Source organism: Saccostrea echinata, unplaced genomic scaffold (assembly GCF_033153115.1).
Source record: "Saccostrea echinata isolate AGI-Se365-2 ecotype Australia unplaced genomic scaffold, CSIRO_AGI_Sech_v1 ptg000086l, whole genome shotgun sequence".
Taxonomy (NCBI): Eukaryota; Metazoa; Mollusca; class Bivalvia; order Ostreida; family Ostreidae; genus Saccostrea; species Saccostrea echinata.
The window spans coordinates 933,900-945,488 of NW_026889835.1; the positions used below are offsets into that span (position 1 = coordinate 933,900).

General features: G+C 34.4%; 1 protein-coding gene across 1 annotated transcript in view; it reads right to left on the minus strand.

The window, feature by feature from the left end:
• LOC133176968 (heme-binding protein 2-like) overlaps positions 1-9,503 on the minus strand; it is a 64,377-nt gene extending 54,874 nt beyond the window's left edge. Inside the window, exon 1 of the mRNA XM_061312038.1 lies at positions 9,442-9,503. The gene's annotated coding sequence lies outside the window, so the exon portion shown is untranslated. The remainder of the gene's footprint in view (positions 1-9,441) is intronic.
• Positions 9,504-11,589: the final 2,086 nt, after the last annotated feature.

Genomic DNA, 11,589 nt, shown 5'->3' on the forward strand with positions numbered 1-11,589 from the left:
TAATAATTATGGAGGACAGACTTGTTCATATACCCTATCTATGTAGCTGCATAGTTTGATTAATACCTTGGAGTCAGCAGTTGACAACAATTCTGAGAATTTGTAGAAATCTGGTCTATTACAATATTTACCCGGTAGATACTTTTTTCTGCATTCTGAGAAAAATTGACATTCTAAAATATAGTGATACTCATCAGCTATTTGTCCATTATTACAGATATTACAGAGTCTATCATTTTTGGGAATTCCAAACCATCTCCCAGTCTCAACTGGGAGATGATGATTTGCTGTTCTTAATTTAATTAAAATTGTTCTAAATTTTTTAGGTAGAAAGTCTAAATATTTTTCAAATCCAAATTCTGTTTTGAAGATACTCGACAGTGAACAGGCCGGTAAAAGCGATTAAAATTCGAAATGATTTTATGCACTAGTGTTTGAAATTAAGACTAAATCAAAGATGCAATTACACGGGACAGAGAAATAAATTGTTTTTTTTTTTTTTTTGTTTTTTTTTTTAAATCGTATTGCTGTGTCGACAGTGAACAGGCCGGTAAAAGCGATTAAAATTCGAAATGATTTTATGCACTAGTGTTTGAAATTAAGATTAAATCAAAGATGAGATTAAGTTATCTTAAAGATTCAATATAAATTTAAAAAACACAATGTTTCATTAGTTGTTGTTTCTACACGATGGATTTAAAACGTGATCACAGTCTTCACAGATATTTGTTTTGTTTACATGGTTTATGACCGCAGGTGGCTGGTCGATGGTGACCTCGGCAATGTGGGATCGCGGGTTGTGTTACATAACTAAAAACATTTAGGTGAGCATGGAGAAATGCGTACTGTTAATGATCATTAATTATTCGATGCTTAAAGTTTAATATTACTTATATAGTTATATAGATACATTTAATTCCTTCCTTTATTTGAAGACGTGTTCCCTTTAAATCTAAATTAAAAAAGAAAAGAAAGTTGTAAAGAATAATTTATGAGTGAACCACAGAACACGTTTAAAACCTTATTTAGAAGAAAATTAGCATTAAATACAGTAGGGTATATAATTTATTGCAAGTTTGTTGAAGTTATACACATGAAGAGTTCCGATTTACTTGCCGAATGAAAACGCTTATCTGTTTACGGGACCTGCTTTTTACCTACATATTACGAAATATTACGCAATACTCGAACAAAACAACATTTGTATGAGATCAATAAGGTGTTAAAGAACAACTTTAATTCCGAAAGCCATATCGAAATATTTACCGTTTTTGAGTTATAAAGCGAAAACTTTCAAGGGCTCTAGATCCCTAATTTTAGGGGCCAGCCCCTTTTAAATGATATCAAATGAAAGCTCTTGCTATTATGCACAACTTTTATTCTACATGTTTTAACAAAATATTTTTAGTTTTAAAGATATAAAGGAAAATATGTCAAAATTTTTGCTCTTTTCCGCGTTCTAACTTTTGACCCCTCTCTAGCGCCATTTTTAATGCAAAAATCAAGAAAGAAAAACCGATGTGCACAACTTCAATGCTTCTTCTTTTCAATTTCAAAGGGTTTTGTGCTCCAATTATTACAGTCTCAGAGCCTTTGTCTGGAAACCAGAGGCATAAAAATTTCAATCAAAGGGGAATAACTCGTGAACAGAAGGTAATTTCCGAATTGTATAACAGTATTCTGAGAGTGTTTTGCAAAGTCTAAAAACTCTGAAAATTTGAACAAAATCCGTTCAGAAATGAGGAAGATATGAAGCTTCAAAGTTGGCGTCTAGGAAAAAAAAAAGAAAGAATAACTAGAGCAGAGCTCGTTGCAAAGCAACGAGTAGGTCTTCCGTTGGAGCTGCGAACAGGAAGAAGTGACCTTGAGTCAAGGTCATGCCACATTCTAAGGTTATAAGCAATCTTGTAAGGGGTATCAACTTGCAATGTCTCACCAGTAGAAAGACAGTTAAGGAATGTTGTTTCTCCGTTGATGACCTTGAACTCGTTCAAATGACCTTGCATCAAACCATGACACACTCTGGTTATAAGCAAACCCCATCTTTGTGTTACCGACTCGACAAGTTAACACATGTTCTTTCAGACCATTCATCCAGTCAAAACATTCTTTCCTTAGTGACCCTAAATTTAATCAACATGGCCGTAGGAACCAAGGGAGGGGGGGGGCGTGCCCCCCAATAATTTTGCCGATATATAGATTACTATAGTAGACATAGATACTATAGCTTGTGCCACCTCAATAGAAACGTCTGATAACCTTCTTTTTTTTTTTTTGCTTGTCAAGGAATTTTTGGTAGTTGGTGACCTTTTTTTTGCTTGTCAGGAAATTTATGGTAGTAGTGCCCCCTCAACTGTCAACTGAAAATGTATGGCTGTGCCCCCCCCCCCCCAAAACCCTCTGAATTTGCTTCCTATGGGCCTGATCAAGGCAATGATTCACTCTGTATGATATCAGCGATACCCTTTTGTGTGTTTCGCAGTTGACAAGTTCACAGTTTGCATTTATTGCATGATAGTGAGGGAGACATGAAGATTGCTTCGCCCATAAAAAATCATATTCCCCGAGGGCAACTTGAAGATTTCTTCGCCCATGAAAAATCATACTCCCCGAAGGCAACGCCAGAGAGAAATATGATTTTTCATTTGCGAAGAAATCTTTATGTCTCCCTCACTATTATGCAATAAATTGTTTATAATACCGAATTAACCAAAATGCAGGAATTACAAAGGAGATCCAATGAATAAAGCAAACATGCATTTGATGAGAACGATATGAAAGAGATGTAAGTTACAGGTACACCAATAGCCTCGTTTCATTAAAAAAAAAAATCCTACGTGACAAGTTTGTGTGATCACACCAGTAACATTCAAACACCATTACATTTTTACACATTTAAATCGACACAATCAATCAACGATAATATGCTGACGGTGCGACCGTTGGGCGAGTGCATTGTTCACTTAATTTTAAGATCCGCCTCTTCAAACAGCACGAGACATTTGGAACGTCTAGACTGTGACGTCTCATGACGTATGTTAGCTGTATTTCCATAAACGAATTTTGAAAAGTGCAAACATTTTAATAAAGAACGTTTAATCTAATATCTGTATGCAATTCCATTAATTAAGGTGATTTTTTGGGGTGAATTTTTAGTTGTTGTTACCGCGCGAACGAAGTTAGCAGCGTCGCTATAAACAATCTAACTCCTCACTCGTTTAATTGTGACGTCACAATCGTGAAACACGACGTTTTGTTGCAGGGCAAACATGATGGACACGTGACTTTCTCGGCCAATCAAATTCTATTTTACTAGTGATTTTTCACTTGTAAGCTAGTTTTCACAGAGGTATAATAAACGTTTTTTTTAGACCATACATCGAAATAAATTATCATAATTTCTATAGTCGTAATTTATTAGGTTCAACTCACTGCTTTAAAGGATCATTGTAAATGTTTTATGCCCAATTTGGATACTGAACAACATGTGATTTTTGAAACACTGATGCCCCCATATGGCATCTTATGGCAAAAGTTAAAAGTTTCTCAAATGCAAGTCAAACTCCATGGTCAAGATCAAAAGATAAAAAAAATGTTATTACCCAAATAAAGGTCTTGAACAAAGAATATACTGTGAAATATATACTTGCATGAAAGCCACAGCAGCAACAGTTTAAAAGTTATGGCCAAGGTTAATTTCTTTAAAAGGTCAAACTCCAAGGTCAAGGGAACATAATTGTTTGTACTTGAGGGAAGGTCTTAATTGTTACAAGGAATACACATGTGGTATTAAAAAAGCCTTAGCACCAACTGTTCAAAAGTTAAAACCAAGGTTAAAGTTTTTCAAAAGTAGGACATAATCAAAGGTCAAGGTAAAATGGTCAAAATTAAAGGTATACAATGACAGGCCTTGTCACAAGAAAATTACCTATGTAATATAAAAGCCCTAGTACTAGTCATTCAAAAGTTATTGTCAAGGCTAAAGTTGTTTAAAAGTTGGTCAAACTCCAAGGTCAAGGTCAAATGGTCAAACATATTTATACCCAAGGAGGAGACTTATCACAAGGGATACAGATGTGAAGTATAAAAGCCATAGCACCAACTGTTCAAAAGTTTTGGCCAAGGTTATAGTTTGGTAAAATTTTGCGAAAGAGGATCAAACTCAAAGTTCAAGGTCAAGAGGTCAAATATGTTGGTACCTGAAGGAAGTCCTTGTTACTAGGAATACACATAAGAAATATGAAAGCAGTAGTTCCAACCAATCAAATTTTATGGGCATAGTTAAAGTTTTTGCGGACAAAGAGGCTAACACAGTCTAACAGACAAATAGACAGGTGGACAGGACAAAAACTGTATGCCCCCCGGATCTTCGATTACAGTAGCATAATAAAATGTCGGCGTCTTTGGGTTTTCGCATTGGCCTTAAATCTGAAAATCCAACGGATTACAAGGTGCATTACGATACGCTTTCACATCATGTTCTATAACCCAGAGCATATTGTCTGCAAAGATAAATATTTAATTCAGTATTTAATTAGCTATGCATAATTATCTATGTTGTTTTAAAAAGGAAATATAAAAAAAAATATTTGTTTTATATTTTTCGATGTAGAGATATACAGAGAATGTTTTCCAATTTTAAGTCCTATCGCAATACACATTTAAAAAAAAGTGTGTGTTGGAGGGGGGGGGGTCATTACATTTTTGCTGGGATTCGCCTATGTATGATCGTAGAGAAACAAAGAGTGGGGAGGGTGCAAGCAGCAACTAAATCAAAATTTACATATTAAAACTACAACAAAAGACTATTTTCAGAAGGTCTGCCCCCCCCCCCCCCCCCGTACAATCCGTACAACGGACCTGTGAGAAAAATACTGATCCTACATTCAGAGTCCCAGGGCACCAGGAAAGAGTGGCAAAAAGAGAATATCGGTTTATTTCAGTCTATAAGTCGAATCAAAATATCTTCTCCTCAAGAGTCTTCTTTCTTTGAGTTCTTCCCAGTGATCGTGTGATTTATTTCATTTAATATACGTTCTGTACTGGACTTGGAAAATGAGGACATCTTTAGGTTCCTGAGCTGGCCTTGAAGCCCGCAGAACAGATTTTCTGCTTTATGATAAATTCAAGTGATATGTAATACGGTATTAATTTTGTGTTGATTTTATTAATGTTAAATTCAAGTGATATGTAATACGGTATTAATTTTGTGTTGATTTTATTAATGTTAATTTCATAAAGAAATATGAAAAATTAATGTTTTAACTATACATAGTGAGGAATTTTTTGTGTGGAACGATTATTTTGGGGTTTTCACGATTTTTTCATATGGTACACATGATGAGTAAGTGCAATAAATATAATTTGTGGGGTCTGTCCACAAGTACCTGTTGTCAAGCCCGTAGAAAACAATTTCAGTTTTTTTGGGAAGGGGGGGGGGGGCAAATAGAAATTTCCACAGGTACTTGTACTCGATTTTTTCCTATGGTACACATGATGAATAAGTGTAATAAATATAATTTGTGGAAAAAAATGTCCAACAAACATTGGGGTTGAATTTGGGGGGGGGGGGGGGGGGGTCCTGTCCACGAGTACCTGTGGAAATTTCTTGATACATAAACAGAATTTAAAAGCATGTATTAGACATCTTTTGAAGGGGAGAGGGCACGGCCGTAATTAAAAGTTATATAGAGACTAGGAAGGAATGAACTGTCATTAAATTTTGGTTAAGAACTATTACCTAAACTCTTCACTTTCACATTTTCAATTACAGATTCTTGTTTTTAAAAAGCTATACATGTACATTTATATGTATCTATTAGATGCATAAATTATGTTATTAATCATTTTATCTTAAAGGAAAAGTAAAAATCTCAATCAAACTTGTTCCGCATATTATGCTCTCTGATTCATTACTCAACAGATGCTTCATATACATGTAAGAATGGAAGACTGCAGACTGCAGGTGTGATAAATTCACAGCATGCAGCTCCAGCCTTAATTCCAACTTTGTTCCAAAATATTATTATTCAACGCGAAAAATTAGAATTAGCCGATAGAATATTTTGAATCACTTCGGAAATGCTGCCGTAACACCAGACTGAGTTCACAATATCGAGTGATTTTGATTGACAGGTGTAGCGCCGTTGTGCATGGATTTCGTGTAACTATACATGTACTGCAGATTGTGGTTGAAAATAATAAACAAACAGATCTAAAGAAAAGATATTGTATACTGTACATATATTTGTTAAGAACCAGTTCATTCATGAAACGAATTTAGTCGTATTATGTGGGCCCATGTTAGATTTGACAGGTTGATTTACTAGTAGAAATTCAATGGACCACCGTCATTTAGGGTATTCCGAATCACTCCGCACATCGCGACTCTCGGTAATTTACCTTACCGCTGTACCTCGCACGACACATGCACAGGTGTGACAACCAAACAGTCATTATTAGTAAGGTCTATGCTTATTGCATACAACAAATAAAGAGGTAAACATAATGCGTTAAATAAAAGAATTAATTATTTTAATTCATTAACTTCCTATTCTTTTCGAAGAAAATGCCCGTGTAGAAACGTATTTCTCATCGATGTCGTGGCGTTGTTGGTGGATGAAACATGGCATATAAGGTATCGATAGAACGGCAATTTTATAAGCTTTTGTGAGTATTATTTGTTTTTTATAACACCTCAAAAATATACTAGTTATGGCCGCATTTGTAGCCCCCTACAGTTTCGAACCACGTGTGTACATGCCCCTAGCCAAATAAATTGCACACGCTACATGTATACTTGTTATATGTAAGATTATTATTTTTTTTTATAACATTGTTTTTCTTAAATGCAAGGGGTATGAAAGTAATGATTTGACAAAGCAAGAGCTATAAAAAGACTATCCCGGGTCCCGGTATACACTTGATCAGTGTTGATCAATGTTCATATGTACGAGTACACGTATGCAAATAATTCGATAGCTTTTGAAGATTTCAACATACATTTTTGTAACACGCATATTTGTAATAACCACTTTATATACAAAACAAAATTTCATTCTCTTATATGGTAATATGGACGTCGTAATAGATCTGACTGAATGCTTGACATGCCTGTTTCAAAAACGTTTCCTAAGTTATCTTAAGATATGCCTAAGTTATAACTTTAAAAGTTCCTAAGATTTATCACAGCTGTATCACGAAACAATCTTATCTAAAAAAAAAAATTATAAGTCATTTCTTAAGTTGTGCCTTTAAGGACTAATAAAATAACATTCCCGCTCTATATACAACTCTCAGTATGGTATATATTTTTAGATTCAAAAAGAAAGGGTGCGAGGATTAGGGATTGCCCCCACTTTTAAAGGATTTGCTTAACTTTGCGAAGTGTTTTGCTAGATCTAAGCATTCACAGACACACCCTTTCAAGCCATCTTCCCTTCCGAGCACACGATATTTGTATTTTAATTTTTAAACATTGTTCTAGGCGTTATACATTTACTTTATTTTGTTCTTATAAGGTATCTACATGTAAATAAAATTTTAAAATGAATGCTTCGTAGCGAACACATGCGAGTTTATATTTTTCAAACAATCTTTGCCAATTACTACACTGCATCTACATGCTAGTTGTTTGTGCGGTGTAGAGCAACAATGTATTTCAACATCGAGGTGCCCGCGGCTCTCTGTTGCCACGTGTATGTAAACGAGGACTGGACTACAACACTTAAAGACACAAAGCGGCAGAGACGGATGAAACTGTTTGCTATATTACAAAGACTTGAATTATAGTACATGTATATTTGAAGGAATTTTTATTTATGTTAATGTTTATTTAATTCTATAAATAATAAATGGACATTCACAAGAGTGGTGGTAAAAATAATATGTGCGTAGCATGCGTAGTAATTACAATTATTTACCGAAGCCCCCATTTAATTACAATTGCAGATGAATTAAAATACAACAACACGGGATAGAGCAATACTTTTTTTAAATGTATTGTTGCGTGAACAGACAAAAACAGCGATTAAAATTCAAAATGATTTTTATGCACCAGTGTTTGGAATTAAGATTATAAGATCGGTAAAGTAATCTTACTGATTCGATATAATTAAAAACATAACTTTCCATTAATTAATAGCTCTTTGTACAAAATTGACATTATACGCGATCACAAATACTAGCTTTGTTTATGGTCACAGGTGGCTAGTACACTGGTGACCTCGTTCAACAGCGTGGGATTCGCGCGTTGGGTTACATAACTAAACATCGAGCTGAACATGGAGACCGTAATATGCATACAGCTAATGATCGTGAATTATTCAATGCATACAGTTTAAAATCACTTACAAAGTTTGTTGTAATAATAAACGTAGAAAGATAGATTTAATATTCTCCGCTTTTGAACACTATTAACCTAATTTAAAAAAGAAGAAAAGAAAGACTAGTTGTAATAAATAATTTAATAGTGAACCATAAACCACGTTTTAAACCTTATTAAAAAGAAAATTAACATTAAATACCGCAGGGTATATTATTGATAGCAAGTCTGTTTAAGTTATACACATGAAGAGGTCTAATTTCCTTGCCGAATGAAAAACGTTACCTGTTTACCTGGCCTGCTTTCTAATACGTATTACGCAATACCCATGGTATACTCGAACAAAACAACATTTTCATTAGATCAAAAAGGTGTAAAAGAACAATTTTGTTCCCAAGATCCACATCGAAATATTTACCGTTTTTGAGTTATAAAGCAAAAACTTTTAAGGGCCCAAGATCCCTAATCATAGGGGCCAGCCCCTTTTAAATAGTATAATATGAAAGCCCTTGCAATTATGCGCAACTTTTGTTCTACATGTCTTAACAAAATATTTCTAGTTTTCAAGATATAAAGGAAAATATGTCAAATTTTTTGCTTTTTCCGCGTTCTAACTTTTGACCCCTCTCTAGCGCCATTTTTAATGCAAAAATCAAAAAACAAAAACCGATGTGCACAACTTCAATGCTTCCTCTTTTCAATTTCAAAGGGTTTTGTGCTCCAATTATAACCATTTCTGAGCCTTTGTCTGGAAATGGGAGGCATGCAAAATTCAATCAAAGGGGAATAACTCGTGAACAGAAGGTAATTTCCGAATTGTATTACGGTATTCTGACAGTGTTTTGTAAAGTCTAAAAGCTCTGAAAATTTGAACAAAATCTGTTTAAAAATGAGGAAGATATGAAGCGTCAAAGTTGGCGTCTAGGAAAAAAAAAAAAAAGAATAATCTTAATCATCACAATCAGTAGAAGGTCTTCCGTTGGAAACGGAAGACCTTAATAAGAATAATCTTAACCATCAGAATCAGTAGAAGGTCTTCCGTTGGAAACGGAAGACCTTAATAAACTCCAGGATATGCACGTAGTTGATTTTCTAAAATAAGAAAATGGTTGTCTTACCTCTGTTACCTTGTTACTCCGAAATTTTGTTACAGACGTGTTTGTTTTGATGCTCCTTATATTTATAGATGGAGTCTGGTATTTTGGTTTGATAACCCAACAGACGTGCAAAACACGTGAGAGACTCGTCATACAGATCGGGGTAAACATTAATAATTATAAATGATTGATGATGACCCTTCATTACATTTGTTACTCATAAAAACATGCTAACTCATATCAATTAATGTACATGTGTATATGTAAATAAACAAGCAAATGAATTAAAGAAACTTGCACACTATTTACTCCTTCACTCTTTTTTTTCTTGCTGAATTCATGGGAGCACTGGAGTTGACTAGCATTCTTTATACCGTGCAGATACTTGTCCATAGGTTGGAGATTAAGTCCTCTGATGCACACGTCTCCATTACAGGCTTTAAGTTTATATGTAATAGAAGCACCTGTTTTTAGTAACCAAATTTGTTTGTTTCTTCAACAATTCTTACAACTGCAAATATCTTTACATCTTTCAAACATGCATTTTTAGACTAATAAAATCATTCGTTAAAAACTTTCCAAAGATTCCTTTTCCGGACAAGGTCTGTCCTGAAGGACATATTTACCAAAACATCGCTAAAAATGAGCTTTTATTTGACCAAAAACGTGATGTGTTTGTGAAACACTGATGCCCCCGTACGGTAACTCATATCAAAGGCTAAAATTACTCAAATACAAATCAAATATGTTGGTATAGTAAGGTCTTGTCTCGTGGAATATACCTTTAAAATATGAAAACCCTAGCAGCAACCATTGAATAGATATGGAAAAGGTTAAAGTTTTTCAAAAGTAAGTCAAACATCAAGTTCAAATGGTCAAAATTAATGGTGCCAAAGGAAAGGCCTTCTAACAAAAAATACACATGTGAAATATGAAAGCCCTGGCACCAACCGTTCAAAAGTTATGACTAAAGTTAAAGTCTTTCAAAAGTAGGTCAAACTCCAAAGTCAAAGTGTCAAAGTTTTTTCGTATCCAAAGAAAAGTCTTGTCACAAGTATACACATGTGAAATATGAAAGCCCTGGCATCAACGGTTTAAAAGTTATGGCCAAGGTTAACGTTTTTCCAAAAGTAGGTCAAACTCCAAGGTCAAGGTCAAAGGATCAAAGTTGCTGGTATCTGAATGAAGGTCTTGTCACAAGGTTGAAAGTTTGAAAGCCCTAGCACCAACTATTCAAAAGTTATGGCCAAGGTAAAAGTCTGAAAAGTATTGCAAAAGTGGGTTAAACTCCAAGGTCAAGGTCAAAAGGTCAAAATTTATGGTACCCAAAGAAAGATCTTGTCACAAAGAACACACGTGTGAAATATGAAAGCCATAGCTCCAACCAATCAAAAGTCATGGGCAAGGTTAAAGTTTTTGCTGACAGACAGACAGACGGACGGACAGGGCAAAACTATATGCCCCCAAATCTTCGATTACGGGGGCATAACAAGGTTCCTTGCTTGATTGGGTTTTAGCCTCAAAATAAATCTTTGTCAGTGAAAAAAAAAAATTACAAAGAACGAGGAAGATTTTAATCTGAATTCCACAGGAATCTGGATGCACTTGAAAAGTGAAAATTTCATCAATGCGACACATGATAGTTTAGCATTCTATTGATGATTCGGCTATTTGTGATATAGTAAAAGGAAATATTTTCCTGATATTGTCTTTTGATTTCCTGAAATATGCCTTGAAATATGACTCGATGTCATTTGGTTCAAAATGGTGCATTTATACTCACTTTTTTTTTTTTAATTTTCTATCTCTGAGTCATCGCTCCACGATTTTAAAAAATATTTGTGTGCATTTTAAATCAAAGAAACAAACATCTGCAAAAATAGAGAGAAGACCCAGAGGCCACATAAAATTAACTTTAAAAAAAATCACAGGGTAAATGCTTTGCTTCATTGTTTTAAAAGCATATCTCTGTATGTAGTGAACAGTGGTATACGTGATGAATCGGTATATTTTGGGTTGGTCCTCGTTTGGGGCATTTTTAAACAGTGTAGAATTTTGTCATTTTGATTTTATTTATTTATTTATTTTGAGTTAAACTTTGATTCTTTTGCACCGAGATCAATAGCAATTTTTACGACCCACTAAAAGTTTAAGACATTTTTAACTATT